Consider the following 17,500-nt stretch of genomic DNA (forward strand, 5'->3'; position numbering starts at 1 on the left):
ACACGGCAATAACACCTTTATTTATTCATTTATTATTTTTTTTTGTGGTGCTCAAGGTTAAAGTAATCGATTTTTCTTCCTATTTTTTCCTCAGTATTAAAAGGAAAAAATCACGCTTCGGTATAAGTTTATTGTTGGTCGTAGTCGTCTTGGTTTACTCTCTGTCTTCCTGAGTGAGTGAAGGAGCTCAGAGGCAGGACACTCACACTCGTATTTCAATGGTATCGAAACACCCTCACTGTCACGGAGAGGAGAAAGAAGTAGGTCCTTGGCAACACTGAGATGGGAGACGAGTTACAGGCTGATACGGCACGATGTTGACTTGGCGACATTCTCATTATTTCATTTTATCTTTTTTACACGGTTATCAATAAAACAGTACCAGCACTAACAGCCGCAACAATGACAATAACAACAAAAGCAATGACAATAACTACTACTATTACTACAACAACAACTACTATTACTACTGCTACTACTACTGCTTTTACTACTACTACTACTACTACTACTACTACTACTACTACTACTACTACTAATATTACTACTACTACTACTACTATTACAACTAATATTCTATTAATATTTTATTCTTATCTGCATCATTATTGTTGTTGTCATCATCATTACTATTGTTATTATCTATATTATTATCAATATTACCATTATCATTATTATAATAATTTTTATCACTATTATTGTTCTTATGATTATTATTACTAATCATAATAATCATCATTATCATTATTTTATTCTTATCTGCATCATTATTGTTACTATTTTGATATTTAACATAATCTTTATAATAACAATAATAATTATTATTACATATTATTATCATTATTATTATTATTATTATTATTATTACTATTATTATTATTATCATCATTATTATTACCATTATTATCACCATCATCATCATCATCATCATTATTATTATTACTATTATTTTTATCATTATTATTATTATTATTATTATTATTATTATTATTATTATTATTATTATTATTATTATTATTATTATTATTATTATTATTATTATTATTATTAGTAGTAGTAGTAGTAGTAGTAGTAGTAGTAGTAGTAGTAGTAGTAGTAGTAGTAGTAGTAGTAGTAGTAGTAGTAGTAGTAGTAGTAGTAGTAGTAGTAGTAGTAGTAGTAGCAGCAGCAGCAGCAGCAGCAGTAGCAGTAGCAGTAACAGTAGCAGTAGTAGTAGTAGTAACATTATTGGCGGTAGTAATAACAGTATTGATATCATTACCATTATCACCACAATCGTCAATATCATTCAATTACATTTATCAGTAGCAATCGTTTGCATGTCAGAGATAAATATGTACAATGTATGATCGGCCAAGACATTGTTTAGAGTCGTGACTTTGTGTCAATAAGGGTCAGAAGAAATTCCTTGATATGATAATCTTATCTTACTTTTTAATAATATTCAGATTTTATAGCGGCCATATATCATACAAAGAAAATACATAAATCCATACTTTTTTCTTGATTAAAAGAATAAAAGATCAGCATTATCATTAAAAATATATTATTGAATAAGCACAATATCTTTTTTACACACACACACACACACACACACACACACACACACACACACACACACACACACACACACACACACACACACACACACACACACACACACACACACACTAAAGTCGAGAAACTCTACGGTCATGCCTAGACAGGTTTCACTTTTCGATGCGCCTTGACAATGTAGTAGTAGTCTCGGCAAGCCATTTCATTCAGCATTACCGTGTGACATTCCCATGAATTTTGTGATTTTGTTGTGTAGTGTGTATGCCATATCAACATACTAATCCTTGAAAAGTTTACTAAAAATTTATTAAAGCTTAAGATATTCCTGCTCACTGAAATGAATGAATCAGTAACAAAATACACGTTTAATCGTAAATCTTGGTATAAAATTGTACGCAGAGAAGAACAACAACATATGATTACACAGGAAAAGATTACAAAGTTTGAAAATAAGAGTCCCGTGGATTAACTACAAGGAATCACATCTCCGCAAGTACAACCACAAAATCACGAATCATGACGTAAGTAATAAAAATAAAATGTGTAAAGATAATGGGAACTTTTCTCTTTGTCCTGAGTGTCGCTAATCAGGAGTAAAGGAAGATTACTTTGTTGTAGTGGCAGTCAATGGAAGCTTATAATGCAGACCGTCCTTTCTTCCCTTGTTCTCCTCCCTAACGCCATTCTCTCTCTCTCTCTCTCTCTGCTACTCTCAATCACCCTCAGTCCCCACAGTCCCTCTCACGTGCTGCGGCCTGCCTCCCCTCTCCTCCCCTCACTCTCCATCCTCTCTCGTGTTCTAACTTCTTTCCCTCCCTCCCTGTGTATCCAGTGCCTCGTTCTCTCGCCATTAATCACTGTTCCTCCCTCTCATCTTCATTCTCCGCTCCTCTCTCTCTATCTCACTTTGCCCTGCTTCCTCCCCACCCATTCACCACCCCCCTCTCTCCCTGTGAAATTGATGTAGCACCCCTAACGCGCTTCTCTTCCTCCCCCCTCACTCTCCTCCCCACCACGGAAAGATCCCTTCACTCACACATTCTTCTCCTCCCCTAGTATCCTCCTCTTCCTTTTCCCTTCCCCCTCATTTCGCTTCCAAAGTCACTCACACGAACATACTGACGACAAATTTCAATGATATGATTTTGATGACGCGTCCCCTCCCCTCTCTCTCTCTCTCTCTCTCTCTCTCTCTCTCTCTCTCTCTCTCTCTCTCTCTCTCTCTCTCTCTCCCTCCCTTCTCAGAGCCACGTGGTGTTGCCAGATGGTGTTCGTCGTTCACACAACACCATCATCGACTAGTGGCGCTCCCCCCTTTTGCAATGCGTAGGTTATCTTAGCGAGTTAACTTTTTTGTATCTCCTTTCGTTATCCGGCGAGAGGTACTAAGCTGCGTGCGTCCGTGTGGGTCTGTGAGAGCGTTGGGTACAAGGGACGGGTCTTTAGGGAGAGGAAGGAGAGTTGTGTGAGAGTGTGTGAGAGGAAGACTAACGCACGGAGCTCTGAATAAATGTCTCCAGCACCCGCGTCGCCTCGCCCGGACTAATGGAAGTCCTCGACACCCACCACAATGGAAAGAATAGCCATTGGGGGGAGGGGTTCTTACAGGGAGCACAAGGAGAGACCAGCAGTGAAGGGAGTGGGGGGCATGAGACCCTCCTCTATTTGCTGATTTCATTTCCACCCAAGTGTAATTTGTATGAGCTTAATAACCATAATAATATTGTTAACTGCCACTCTGACGCGAGAGGCGGCCGTTGTGTTGCAGTTAGGGGCTTGCGAGGGCCAATCAGCGCTGGGCGTCACACGGTGGTGGGCGGAGTCAGCTCAAAGGGGTTAGCGGGCAGGCTGTCGCGGTGATTGGTTGTGTGATCGCGTCCAGGGAGCTGGGGATTAGGGGCGGCTGGCTGGATGGATGGCTGGCTGGATGGCATGGTGGTGGTGGTTGTGGTGGCGGTAGTAGTGGTAGTGGAGGTAGTGGTGGTGATGGAAGGATTATCACACGCCACAGCAAGCTCTCTCTCTCTCTCTCTCTCTCTCTCTCTCTCTCTCTCTCTCTCTCTCTCTTCCACAACTTTTTGTTCCTACCATGTCCTGGTCACTTCTTCCACATTCCTTTCCACATAATCAACTCCTGCAGAGACTTCTTTCTAATCTTCCTCAGCCTATAATTAAATGTCATTTTACACACATATTAGTTTCTTATTATTCTCTTTTTTCGATCCTCTCTATTTGCATTTTCACTCTACGTATCATTCTTTCCCCTTCATTTTACCACCACCACCACCATCACCATCACTAGCATTGCAACCACCATCACCATCTCTATTATCAACACAAGCATCACACATCAGCGAGAACACAATATTACATGACGTATCCTTTCGTGACGGCCATCCCACTAAAATGTCTTGTTATCTCCCGTGCACACTGTAGCAATCAATTCTTAGGGAGTCTAGCGCACGCTACTTAATAAACGCATGCAATTCAACCTTTCTCACAAATTCATATCTTGCACTTAATTCCGATTTGAAATTGATAACTCAGCACTCATAAAAAAAACTGTAATTCTGTTTTTACATTGGAGAGAGAGAGAGAGAGAGAGAGAGAGAGAGAGAGAGAGAGAGAGAGAGAGAGAGAGAGAGAGAGAGAGAGAGAGAGAGAGAGAGAGAGAGAGAGAGAGAGAGAGAGAGAGAGAGAGAGAGAGAGAGAGAGAATCCATTTCAACGACAGCAACTATAATGAAAAATTAATGTATAGGTTCATCACTAGAGTAATGAATTACAAGTTCAACGAAACTTTAAGCAAAGTACATATATATGTTGTGAAAGATGAAGAAACATTCACAGATGCTATTACACATAATTACATATTTAAAAACAACGTGACTCGTGGACTTCAAGTTCACTTTCAGCAGCATTCCTCCAACGAACGAAGGAAACTAACGGTAGACGCAAATTTCACACAATAGCAGTGTTAAGCACAGTGACAATAAAATATAAATTTCCTTCAGGCAAGTGAGGATTCTTTGGGACAATGATGATGTCAAGAAAAATACATGAATATAATTTCGTATTGTACAAACTATATCACAAATACAAAAAAGCTTACAGGTATGCAGTTAATGTTTGACTGAAATATGGTCAAGAAAGTTACAAATGAAATAAGGAAAAAAAATCTGAGTTAGTTAATTCTGGGAAGGAGATTAGTAAAATTATGAACAAGTATTTTTTAACTGTTTTCACGGAGGAAATGCAGGAAATTCCAGATAGAGAACAGATTTTTTGAACAGACGAGAGTCAGAAGCTGACAGATATTCACATAACTAAGGAGTTACTAGAACATGAGATAGATGGACTAAAAAAAATAAAACCTAGTCCTGATGAAAGACCTGATGAAGTCTCCAAAAGTACTTAAGGAATACAAAGAGGTTGTCAGCAAGCCGTTAGCATCGGTCTGCAGGATGTCACTAGAGTGACGTGAGATACCAATAATGTGGAAGCAAGCTAATGTTGTACCCATATTCAAGAAAGGAAATAAAACCATAACGTCTGATTATAAACCTGTCAGCTGAACTTTAATTGTTGAAAAATTTATGAAATCAATAATAGCGAAAAACATTAACGTTTATGTAGACAAACACAACTTGATAAACCACTTTCAGCATGGTTTTACGATGGGAAAGTGGTGCCTTACAAATTTATTGAGTTTTTATAGTAAAGTTTATGAGGTGGCAGATAATGGTGATAGTTATTACATCCTATAACTAGATTTTAGTAAAGCGTTATATAAGGTACCACATTAGAGGCTCTTCAGAAAGGTAATGGCACACGTGATAGAGGGGAAATATTAGCCTTGATACGGTCGTGGTTAGGCGATAGGCGACCGAGTTGTAATAAACGGTTCTAATTCCGAGTGGGATCAGTTACGGCCATTGTCATTTTCAATATATGTTAGTAGTGATATTAGTAAATTTGCAGATGACACGAAGATAGATAGGTAGGTCAGATTCGGATTCTATCCCCTTGCAGGCAAATTTACATAGGATGAACGAATGGGCAGAAAGATGACAAATGCAGCTTAACATTAAGAAATGCAAAGTACTTAGCTTCGGCAGAATATGAAAAAAGATTTAGGAGTTAGAGTTAGCTCCGATCCTGGTCTAAGAAAACAATGCATGGTGGCTAAAAATGAGACAAATACGGTACTGGAATTCATTTTTAGGAGTGTTAAAAGCAGAAGTCACGAAGTAATAGTTGGCGCTCGTCAGACCGAATCTAGATTATGCAGTACAGATTTGGTTCCCACATTATAGAAAGGATATACGTATATTAGAATCATTGTAAAGGCGAATGTCTAAAACGATGCAGGGAATGAAGGATATTGCTTACGAAGCAAGATTAAAGGTACTAAATTTACATTCCTTAGAGAGACGTAGGTTAAGAGGGAACCTGATAGAAACATTTAAGTGGTATAGGGTTTATATCAAATGGGACATGAGCAAAGTTTTAAGATCAATAACCAGGATAGAACCAGAAAAAAATGGGTCTGAGCTTGAGAAATTCAAGTTTATGAAAGAAATAGGAAGGAAGTGCACTCGTCTAATAGAGTGGTTGATGAATGGAACATACTCAGTAATTATGTTGTTAGTGCTGGGTCAGGTCAATAGGGAGCTTTAAAACCATATTAGACAAGTTTATTAATGGGGATGATAGATGGAATGAGGAAGCTTTGCTCATACAGGTCTGCCACGTGTAAACCTGACAGCTTCTTGCAGCTTTTATGTTCTTCTTATGTAAGTCTATGGTATTACATTAGTATTTCCAATCCCGTGTGGTCTAGTGGCTAGGATACGCGGCTCTCACCCGCGAGGCCCGGGTTCGATTCCCGGCACGGGAAGGACATTTTGAACTGTGCCATTTGTGTACAATGTACAGTATTTGTATTCATACTGTTAAATAATAACTACACAAGCTTTTTATTTTTTAAGGATGTCAGTCTTTCTTTCTTTAACTAACGTAGATGTATGTATGCCGTGCTTCATTTCCAGTAGAAACACGGACACAAATAAAAATTCAAAATATTCTTCCCGTGCCGGGAATCGAACCCGGGCCTCGCGGGTGAGAGCCGCGTATCCTAGCCACTAGACCACACGGGACTTGCTTAATAATAATAATAATAATAATAATAATAATAATAATAATAATAATAATAATAATAATAATAATAATAATAATAATAATAATAATAATAATAATAATAATAATAATAATAATAATAATAATAATAATAATAATAATAATAATAATAATAATAATAATAATAATAATAATAATAATAATAATAATAATAATAATCTGAAAGTTGGCTCAATACTTTCCTATTGACAACATGGTGGCAAGCACAGCTTACGCTGCAGTTACAACTCCTCTGTGTACACTCTTGGGGAAAAAAACCTTGATTTGAATTCATATGGTATTTGAATCGTGAAGCCAAGTAGGTAAGCTTTAGAAACTCATGACTTACTGAAAATTTATCAAGGGAAAATTTTGAGAACATAAGCGCAAAGTAATTACATGACCATCTCATTAGCTTTACTTATAATGGATAATGGAAAGCTGAAGACCTTTTCAGTACAAAATGCTGAACACTACCTGAAAATGGCGGATATACGAGTATATACAGAGAGAGAGAGAGAGAGAGAGAGAGAGAGAGAGAGAGAGAGAGAGAGAGAGAGAGAGAGAGAGAGAGAGAGAGAGAGAGAGAGAGAGCGATAAGGGAAGGAAAGATGCAAACATGTCACGAGATTTCGTCCCAAGGTCATAACTTTGTGAGTCGTTCTGTGTGTGTGTGTGTGTGTGTGTGTGTGTGTGTGTGTGTGTGTGTGTGTGTGTGTGTGTGTGTGTGTGTGTGTGTGTGTGTAAATACCTCTCTTACAAGCCTTGAAGGTTTCTGTATAGTACATACGTTTAGTCTAATTAGGAGAGAATGCACCATTGACGTTAAAGGAAGTGTAACATGAAGAGGAAAAAAACTTAAAAATGTAAGACGAATGAAAAACTGAGAGAGAGAGAGAGAGAGAGAGAGAGAGAGAGAGAGAGAGAGAGAGAGAGAGAGAGAGAGAGAGAGAATGTGGAGGCAAAGGAATAATCTGAGTGGAGGCACGAGAGAGGCTTTAAGACTTCTTTGTGGCTTCACTAGTACTGTACGAGGAGCGAGGTGAGAAGAGGCGGCGATGGGCGGGGCTGCGTTGGGGGAGGCGGTGGGATGGGGAGGGCGCGGGGTGGGGATGGGCGGTGTTTCAGTGATAAACAGAGCCAAACAAAGCCGCCCTCTCGACCTGCGCTACACCAAAATAAGACCACGTACCTATCTCCCAGACGCTCCCAGCAAAGCCAGAAAAGCAGAACGCTATGTATCTAACCCTCACGCTCTTCCTGGGCTATTCAAATATCGCCCTTGTACTCCAAAGCTGCAAGGATCATAAGGGGATGTAGGTAAAAGGCTCCGTTCCGCCCCTCGTCCAGCTTCGATAAAGTAATACATTGAATTCTGAAAACCTTTTGAAGTAATGGGCTCTTGGCTCACACCCTCGCTAGCTCGTTGTCAAGACCAAGCAGTTTGAAAGCATTGATAGTTTTTTTTTTCTCTTTCTCGTTCTCTCTCTCTCTCTCTCTCTCTCTCTCTCTCTCTCTCTCTCTCTCTCTCTCTCTCTCTCTCTTCTTCTTCAAGACGCTTCTGGCTTTTCTTTTTGTCTCTTGCTCTTTCTTTCTCTTTCTCTCTCTCTCTCTCCCAGCTCTCGTCTCTGTTTCTCTCTCTCTCTCTCTCTCTCTCTCTCTCTCTCTCTCTCTCTCTCTCTCTCTCTCTCTCTCTCTCTCTCTCTCTCTCTCTCTCTCTCTCTCTCTCCGCCTCTTCCAAGATCCGACTTTTTAAAATCCTATCAAGAAGAAAAGCTACCAGATCCTTCCTTCGAGAGTAGGCGAGGCTCTCTCTCTCTCTCTCTCTCTCTCTCTCTCTCTCTCTCTCTCTCTCTCTGACAAGGTCAACAAAATTCAACTTTAATATTCGGAATCACAACGCTACACAAGATTCCCAAAAAGTCATGTCATACCTTCTCTTGAATTGTATATCAAGAAATTGAATTTTCAAACTGCTACCCTTTTTAATGTTGTTTGAAATTTGAGTTGTAATTTAAGCTGTTTGAGGTGTTGTGATATATGATCATTTCATAGTGGCTCAATCATTCAATTAGTCAATCGTCTAAATTATATTCGTCCAAGGATGGAGCGATAATTTATTTTATGTAAGAGAGGAAATCTGGCCAAGGTCAACAAAAAATTAAACAAAATTGCCTACTTTAATCCATTCTCCGAGCAGGTCGCAAAAAAGTTAGCCAGATAAATGGGAAAAAATTCTTGAAATCTCCCTCTTAAATGAATTCAGGTCACAGGAAGATGGAAATACAAAAGCAGTACGGGAGTTCCAGAGTTTGTCAAAGTTTATTGAACGCAAAACGATAGTAAGTAGATACTATACAGAAGCTACGGGATTCATTTTCATCATACAGTAACAACCTCCTACTTCGCTAGCAAAAATGAATAAATAAAATAACTAAATGCATACAATATCTGGAAAAAAAACTAATGTTGACTGAAACAAAAAATTTTCCGTAATAACTCACAGAGAGGAAATGACAAAATGAAGATTATGTACTTGTATATAACATCAAGTTGAATCAGAGAATTTTCCCTTACAAGCCAAGTAGTCATAAGTGAAGAAAACAATAACAGGAGCGGCCAAGAAGTACAAATCTATCGTGTGAACCTACACATTACATAAAATCTATGGAATTTTCAGAGGCAGAAAAAAAAAACCAGTGATAATAATGTCGATATGCATATTCAGCCTTAAAAAAAAAGAACTGGGAAATGTGCTCTCTCTCTCTCTCTCTCTCTCTCTCTCTCTCTCAGGTAAGGCGTCAGTCTCTTGTTTTTCCTCTTTGTAGAAAAGGAAATAGGGAGGAGAGTGCAATCTGTAGAGGCACGCGGGCGGGGAAATAGGCGCCGAGAAACACACACACACACACACACACACACACACACACACACACACACACACACACACACACACACACACACACACACAGAAAAGGCACAGGCATAAATATACATAAGGAAGAGACGGACAAAGAGGTGAATAATAAATACATGGAAGTGAGTAGATAGATTAAATGCGGAAAATAGAGGGAAAACAGTGAATATGAAGTGAGAATGGGAAGGAGATAGAATTAAATGCGGAGATTAATGGATGGCATGCAAAAAATAGATAATATAAAATGAACAGTGAAAAAAGAAAACGAATAGAGAAAAATGAGAAAAAAAAATGACGTTTAGAAACAAAAAAATAGGTACCAAAAAACACACACACAAAAAAACATCACAATAAAAAATAAAAAAAAAGTTTAAATAGATGGCATAAAACAGCAATGAGTCGGTCAATATTTCACGTAATTAGCTCAACACTAACTCTAACTCTCTCTCTCTCTTATTCAGTGTTGACGCTTTTCCCTCATCCTTTTTCTCTTATTCTCCAGCGTCTCTTCCCCCTTTTACTCTGAATATCCCTTGTGTGAGGAGGAGGAGGAGGAGGAGGAGGAGGAGGAGGAGGAGGAGGAGGAGGAGGAGGAGGAGGAGGAGGAGGAGGAGTAGGAGGAGGAGGAGGAGGAGGAGGAGGAAGACGAGGAGGAGGACGAAGACGAGGACGAGAAGGAGAGGGAGAAAGAGATGAAAAAGGAGCAGAAGGAGAAGGAGGAGTCTTAAGAGAGAGAGAAGAGAGGACGGGTGAGGAGGTTGGCGGAGGGGAGGAAGGAGTGGGCGTGGCTGAGGACGACGTTCCCTCTGTCCCCTACGAGATTATGTCCGCCGCCCCTCACACCTCCACAATCAGGCCAAAGTGAGTTAGGAGGCGCCATTGAGGGGCAGGTGGGCCTCTGAGTGCCAGGCAGGTGTCTTTCCACTGAGGGACGGGATGGACGAGGAAAGAGATGAGGATGAAAATGAGGATGAGATGGAGTTAAGGATTTGGAAGATTTCGAGGAGGAGGAGGAGGAGGAGGAGGAGGAGGAGGAGGAGGAGGAGGAGGAGGAGGAAGAGGAAGAGGAAGAGGAAGAGGAGAAGAAGGAGGAGGAGGAGGAGGAGGAAGAGGAAGAGGAAGAGGAAGAGGAGGAAGAGGAAGAGGAAGAGGAAGAGGAGGAGGAGGAAGAGGAGGAGGAGGAGGAGGAGGAAATGAAAAGTGGAAACGTATTTGATTTAAGAAGTGTGTTCTTCAGCGACACTCGAGAACAATAACATAGAGAGAGAGAGAGAGAGAGAGAGAGAGAGAGAGAGAGAGAGAGAGAGAGAGAGAGAGAGAGAGAGAGAGAGAGAGAGAGAGAGAGAGAGAGAGAGAGAGAGAGAGAGAGAGAGAGAGAGAGAGAGAGAGAGAGAGAGAGAGAGAGAGAGAGAATATGTCACATGAAGCACCACTATTCAATATAAATCATCGAGTGATATCTACTGATAGAATAAACAAATGAAAAAGAATCTTACGTAAGAAGAAGGAGGAGGAGGAGGATGAAAAGAATAAGAATAAGAATAAGAATAAGAAAAGAAGAAGAAGAAGAAGAAGAAGAAGAAGAAGAAGAGATGATGATGATGATGGTGAAGAAGAAGAAGAAGAAGAAGAAAAGAGCTGTTGGATTCAGAGACCACAAAGTTAATATGAATGGGGTATTTCTACACATTGTTTTGATGCCACGGATTTAACCAACAGTATATGTGACTCAGGCCATCTTTCTCACTATTTTTCAGCATCAACACCCTAAAAAGACCGTAACACTTAAGAGATCAGAGTTAATGACACACACCATTAGCCACACACTCGCTCTGATGACATTAATTCACCTCATAATATTGACCATTTTTTCTTATTTATAAGTATTAATACCAGTAATTCCTTCTTTTATTATCAACAGTCACCACCTTCACCACCACCACTTCCACTCCTCCACTCAGAAAGCCTCCACCACCGCCGCTCCACATCCACCCTTCCTCTGCCTTCGTTGCGGCCTCCACACCTGGCCCGGGCGGTGCTTCAGCTGCCGCTCACTGCCAATTAGGGCGACACAGGTGACTCCGCCTCACCTGCCCATTACTGCACCAGCCCTCAGGTGTGTGTGTGTGTGTGTGTGTGTGTGTGTGTGTGTGTGTGTGTGTGTGTGTGTGTGTGTGTGTGTGTGTTCTGCTTCCTAATGGCAAGCTGCAGGAGTACAATTTTATAGACTATAATATTATATATGTAATTATCTTATTGTACATATGTTGCTATAATTAAGTGATTCATATGTTTCTCTCTCTCTCTCTCTCTCTCTCTCTCTCTCTCTCTCCCCGTGAAAATGCGCAATAATCCTTCTTAATGACACACTAATGGGCGTCACTCTTTATGTACAGTTACGGCAATGCACGAGACGCAGCCTTGCCCATTGTTTGCTCAAGAGGAAGCCAAGACGGCCCTGCATCTCGTGAAATACACCGATAACTACTGAAATTAGAACAAAACTACCGTATCTCTCTTCCTATACCCATTAAAGGTTCGTATCTCCTTCCCTGTGGCCTTTATTCCTTCTACTTCTTCTTCTTCTTCTCCTCCTCCTCCTCCTCCTCCTCCTCCTGACCACAGACGAACACTTTGTCAGGTGATTATTACAATTTCAGTGTCTCTCGGCCGCACCTCCTCATTACTCCGCCCATTGGAGTCACTTAAGCCGCGTTCTGATCCATCACTAAGACTCCCTGTAAGAACACTCCTTCTCTCTCCCTCCATACTCGCTACTCTCCAGCTGGCTTTCCTTAGAAGCGTGCCGGGGATGATGGAGTAAGGATACAAGATTTGATTCCGCTATAGAGGGTTGTATGGTTGTAGATTTCGAAGCAGAAGTCCTGGCGTAGTGGTGGTGTCGGAAGGCGGGGGTGTTTACACTATCAGGTGACACATCTTGGCTAGTTCGCGCCCTCATCCGGGGATTTATGCTGACGTCACCTCCAGCGTGGTTTCCGATTGGCCTTCATCTCGCGAACGAGGCGCCAAAAATTGAGATGTAATCGTCGCTCTCTGGAATAATGACATCCTCCTCCACCACTCCACCCTCGCCCTCGCATCACCACCATCACCACCACCACTACCTTTCCTCTCCTCCCGTACCTTTCCTCTCCCTCCATTACGCTACAAAAACATGAACAAGCCACGTCAAAGCCACAGACAATAAGTGATTTTTCGCCCAACACTCATAAGGACCCAAATCGACACGTCAGGATTGCATGTGTGTGTTAGCACGGAGGTAACCGCCAGTCACACTCGGCAGATCAAAAGTGGGGGCGATTTTTACACCCGAAATGATGATTGGTCGATGAAACAGCAGAAGTAAGTGACGGGGGAACAATGGGGGCGGAGGAGGCGTGTCCACCCACACCCGACAATGGGCGCCCACGGCTGAATGTGGGATAATTTGGGGCGTGAGTGTCGGAATCCTGGTAGAGAGAGAGAGAGAGAGAGAGAGAGAGAGAGAGAGAGAGAGAGAGTGTGTGTGTGTGTGTGTGTGTGTGTGTGTGTGTGTGTGTGTGTGTGTGTGTGTGTGTGTGTGTGTGTAATCTCGTTACGTGCGCTGGTGCCTCGCATATCGCGCTGCAAGGCTCTCGGTGCACGTCCATGTAAGCAGCGTGAGTCATGACGAGCGACCAGCACCACTGCGGCGCCTCCACACACAGGAAAGGAGGGATCAGTTATTTGCACCTAACAACAACGGGCTTCCTGGCTCGTCGCTTAACCTTCACACAGTAATGAATAAGAATAAGAATAAACTGATAAAATATATAAATAGATGCACAAATAAATAAGTCAAGTGGAAAAAAATCTGAAAATGAATAAATAGATAATATCAGGAGATAGCCATCCGTATCTGGGAAGCTGTACGATATGAAGTGTGTGTAGGAGTAAGTAATGCTAGTCATTCCTTATCGAATGTGAATAACTTGCAAGGCTCCGTGACGTCTTTATGGGTGACACTCAAGGCATCAGAGGCGTGCGTAAGGCCGCGTACGAGGTCGAGCATTGAGTGAGGGGGATACAGAGGAGTGACGCAATGTCTCAGTAAAGATTCAGGCGAACACAAGCAGTCTCTTCCCTTGGACTGGAATTTTCTTTGAGAGATAAATAATATAGTGTAGGGGTCATCATTATTTGGGATGTTTAGCAGAACTACAAACACATTTAATCTCTGAGTAACGACTTTTTTTTTAGATATTCTACACCAAGTCTCCCTCTCAGGTGAACTTCCAGACTCCATGAACGCCACCAACATGCAGTTACACGGACAAGGAGGCAGCGCTCTTCCGTGACTCTATTAGGTCTTCAGTTCTTCAATATCTTACTCTTCACATTCTCTCGAGAAACTTTTCGCTGCTTGCAAAAAGTCGCGTCAGCAGAAAATAATCTCATAAAACTGGTGTGTATATGTTTGGTGGATGTCTCGCTACCCCACACACTGAAAGGAGCGTCTCATGAGCAGCCTGAGTGAAGGTTACACGGGAGGGAAGCTCTGCAGGCTTACTGAAATCACACCAAGAGCAGGAAGGAAGATCTTGCTGAGTAAAGAGAATCGCCCTCATAGTATCTGGTGAGGTCATGACATGTTTTATCATAATGATGCTCAGTTTTGTCATGTTGACCGTCAGAGCAAAAACTTGGTGCTCGAATTCAGCGTCCCTTCAGAATAAACAGGAACAGTGGGGAAGGGAGCGCCGATAATTTCACACACACACACACACACACACACACACACACACACACACACACTCTCTCTCTCTCTCTCTCTTATAATTGCACAATATATTATTCGCGGATTTTTTAAAACTTTCTAAACGTTGGAATGATTTCAAGTTTTCATTCTCGAAACAGTAAACGAAAAACATAAAGAATATGAGCAATTTAGAGATATTCAGGAATAAACTTGCAATTTCTATCACTTGACAATATCGTTCTTGGTTCTTTATTTCACTCGCCACGTACTGTCGCAATCCAGTTGAAAAAAATAACTGGGAAAAATAATGATGCTTCGAATGTAAATAAAAAACATCTTAAGTTTTGTCTCCCCGCCATCGCAGGTGTGGTGGCGTGGTAGTGTGGTGGCGCTGCGCGGGGCTGGACACTCAGGCTTGGCAAAAAAATAGCCGCCAATGTTTTCTCAACCACGTGGTGTGTCCTGCACTTACCGCAGATTTAATGAAAGAAAAATATTGCTGCGTTTTATCTTTGTTTACGAGTGTGTACAATATTTTATCAGCCAAACGCGTGCCTTCTTTTTCTTGGGAACACACTCTCTCTCTCTCTCTCTCTCTCTCTCTCTCTCTCTATATATATATATATATATATATATATATATATATATATATATATATATATATATATATATATATATATATATATATATATATATATATATATATATATATATATATATATATATATATATATATATATATATATATATATATATATATATATATATATATATATATAATCTCCATCACCATGACTAGATAAGAGAAAAATCTCCTCTTTTGGCCACCTTATTTTTTCGCTATGCTGCAATTACTGTTCCTTTTTTCTAAGCAATGTACAGACCAGCAACGTAACATTCTGGATAATTCTACCACACTACAGTAGGAACCCTAACATATGAAAAATACGTGTATGTCATTGAAACTTTAGTTTAGAGAAGTTAAAAATAGTCGATCTTTATATTTGTTAGTCTCCAGCTTCAACGTAAGTGCCTGAGGTGAGAAGCACGCGCGGGTATTGTGATGCTAATACGGTCGTGACACTTTCTTCACTCTCTCCTTTGCACACACACACACACACACACACACACACACACACACACACACACACACACACACACACACACACACACACACACACACATTCTCTATATTGTTATTCTTCTTCATTCCATTTCACGTCAGGTTTGATTACATGTTAGTACACGAAACTGACACATCTTTTAAAACCAAAATGCAATAAGGCACAATGGAGCCCTTAATGAGTGAAAGGGGTGTTTAAAATGCGCCATGAATGAAAATAGACTTCATCAGGTAAGAAAAGACGAGTCACAATGCTAAACTATGAGAAACATGATGAAATAAATAGGTTAATACAAATTAAAAATGAATAGCATAAGTGAACGTTTACTTCTCTAAAGAACTAGGCCATCCTTCATGCTTCAGTGAGTTCATGTCTGACGCGTTAATGGCACAGCTAAACAGACATGCTAACGTAATGACAGCTTCCTGACTCAAGGTAATTGTTTTTTTTTTTGCTCTATTGTCGTGTACTCATTGTATGGAGTGAGTTGACACATAAGAATGACCTGCGTAGATTACATTAATACAAAGAAGATTCTATTTAGTACATTAGGCACCAACACACACACCCACCCACCCACACACACACACACACACACACACACACACACACGTCATTCAGTGTATAAGGATCAGTTGTATTCCTTCACGGTCAATGCTATAAGCCAGCGGTTCCAAAATTTTTGTGAGCGACCCTATTATGAACATTTCAAGCCTTTGCGACCCATAGTGAAGAAAAGGAAATACACAGTTGTACGAGGAGAGGATGGACATGTGTTTGTGCAGGGGAAGGGGGCGATAGTGGAGCATCTCAGAGCAGAGACGGAAAGAGTTGGAGGGAGGGGGGAAAGGCTGTACATTTTAACTTTTTCAGTACTGGGACACATTTTTACCTTGAGATTTGTGTACAATTAGACCGTTTTATTTACATTAGGAAGGGTCTATGGAGGTCACAAGATTAATGGCCACAGTCTTCAATATTCTAGTTCCCTACTAAAGTTTCTGAAGCTGTATAAAATCACCAAATCGTAACCAGAATGAACATGGAAAAGCGTCATGGTGTTGAAGGGGTTAAAGGAGTAAGCTCTATTTTACGACATTTCCTATAAACTATGAAAAAAAATAATGTCAAAGTTAGCATTGATTAGGAAAATTCAACCTGAGAATTGAATAAATAAGGAATTAATTGCTGCTAATAGTATTTCACTGGTAACTTCGAGTCGGGGCTGGGGGAGGGGGAGGGAGGGAGGAAAGGCAGGCTTCTTGTTTCAACTTGTAAGTGTGCATGACATTACATATTGAAAGCACAGATATTTTTTTTATTTATTTATGTCCTTGCGATCCCTGTGTACTTATATTAACGAGACTAAAAGAAAGAAAGAAAGAAAGAAGAAGAAGAAAAAAAACACAACGAGGATGGGAAAGAATAAAAAAAAAAAATAATAATAATAACAAGAGCATACACTCACCATACATCACAACAAACCCGAAGCTCCACACCAAATGAACCAAAACAAGACGGCAACAATGACGCAGCAACTTACTCCACCACACGATCCAAACGCTATCCACACCACCACCACCACCACCACCACCACCAAAAGACGAACCCTCCGTTAAAGATCCCACCTCACCCTCCCTCCCCTGATCGCCTTGCTAGTAATGAGCGGTCAGTCAGTCAGTTTGCCGCGGCGATAATGGAGTCAGCTCTTTGTGTATTATTTATTCAATTATTTCAGTATCAAGTGATAATTAGGGGCGCCTTCTCCTGGGAACAAAGACGAGAGATGAGGCTTAAAGGAAAAAAAAGAGCCTCGGTGCGCTTTTGTCCCGCCATCATCGCTAATTAACGCGTCTGGCGGAGGGTTTCAAAAGCCCGCCAATCCAGTCCATTCCTTTGTGCGGGTGACGCCAAGCTTTGTGTTCCCGGTCTGTGCTGTCACTTGCCCCCTCAGCCCCACACTCCCATCCCCATCCGTGACCCGTGG

The 17,500-nt window shown here is 40.8% G+C and overlaps 1 long non-coding RNA gene and 2 other non-coding genes across 3 annotated transcripts in view; 2 read left to right on the forward strand and 1 right to left on the reverse strand.

Annotated features, from left to right (window-relative positions):
* LOC123516099 overlaps nucleotides 1–17,500 on the forward strand; it is a 28,935-nt gene that overhangs the window by 7,758 nt on the left and 3,677 nt on the right. The window contains exons 2-3 of the long non-coding RNA XR_006678085.1: nucleotides 11,570–11,764; nucleotides 12,045–12,184. This is a non-coding gene — a long non-coding RNA (uncharacterized LOC123516099). The remainder of the gene's footprint in view (nucleotides 1–11,569; nucleotides 11,765–12,044; nucleotides 12,185–17,500) is intronic.
* Trnae-cuc lies at nucleotides 6,385–6,456 on the forward strand. The gene has a single exon. It is a non-coding gene; the product is annotated as a tRNA-Glu (tRNA).
* Nucleotides 6,644–6,715, reverse strand: Trnae-cuc. Its single transcript has one exon. It is a non-coding gene; the product is annotated as a tRNA-Glu (tRNA).

Source organism: Portunus trituberculatus, chromosome 40, assembly GCF_017591435.1.
Source record: "Portunus trituberculatus isolate SZX2019 chromosome 40, ASM1759143v1, whole genome shotgun sequence".
Classification (NCBI taxonomy): domain Eukaryota; kingdom Metazoa; phylum Arthropoda; class Malacostraca; order Decapoda; family Portunidae; genus Portunus; species Portunus trituberculatus.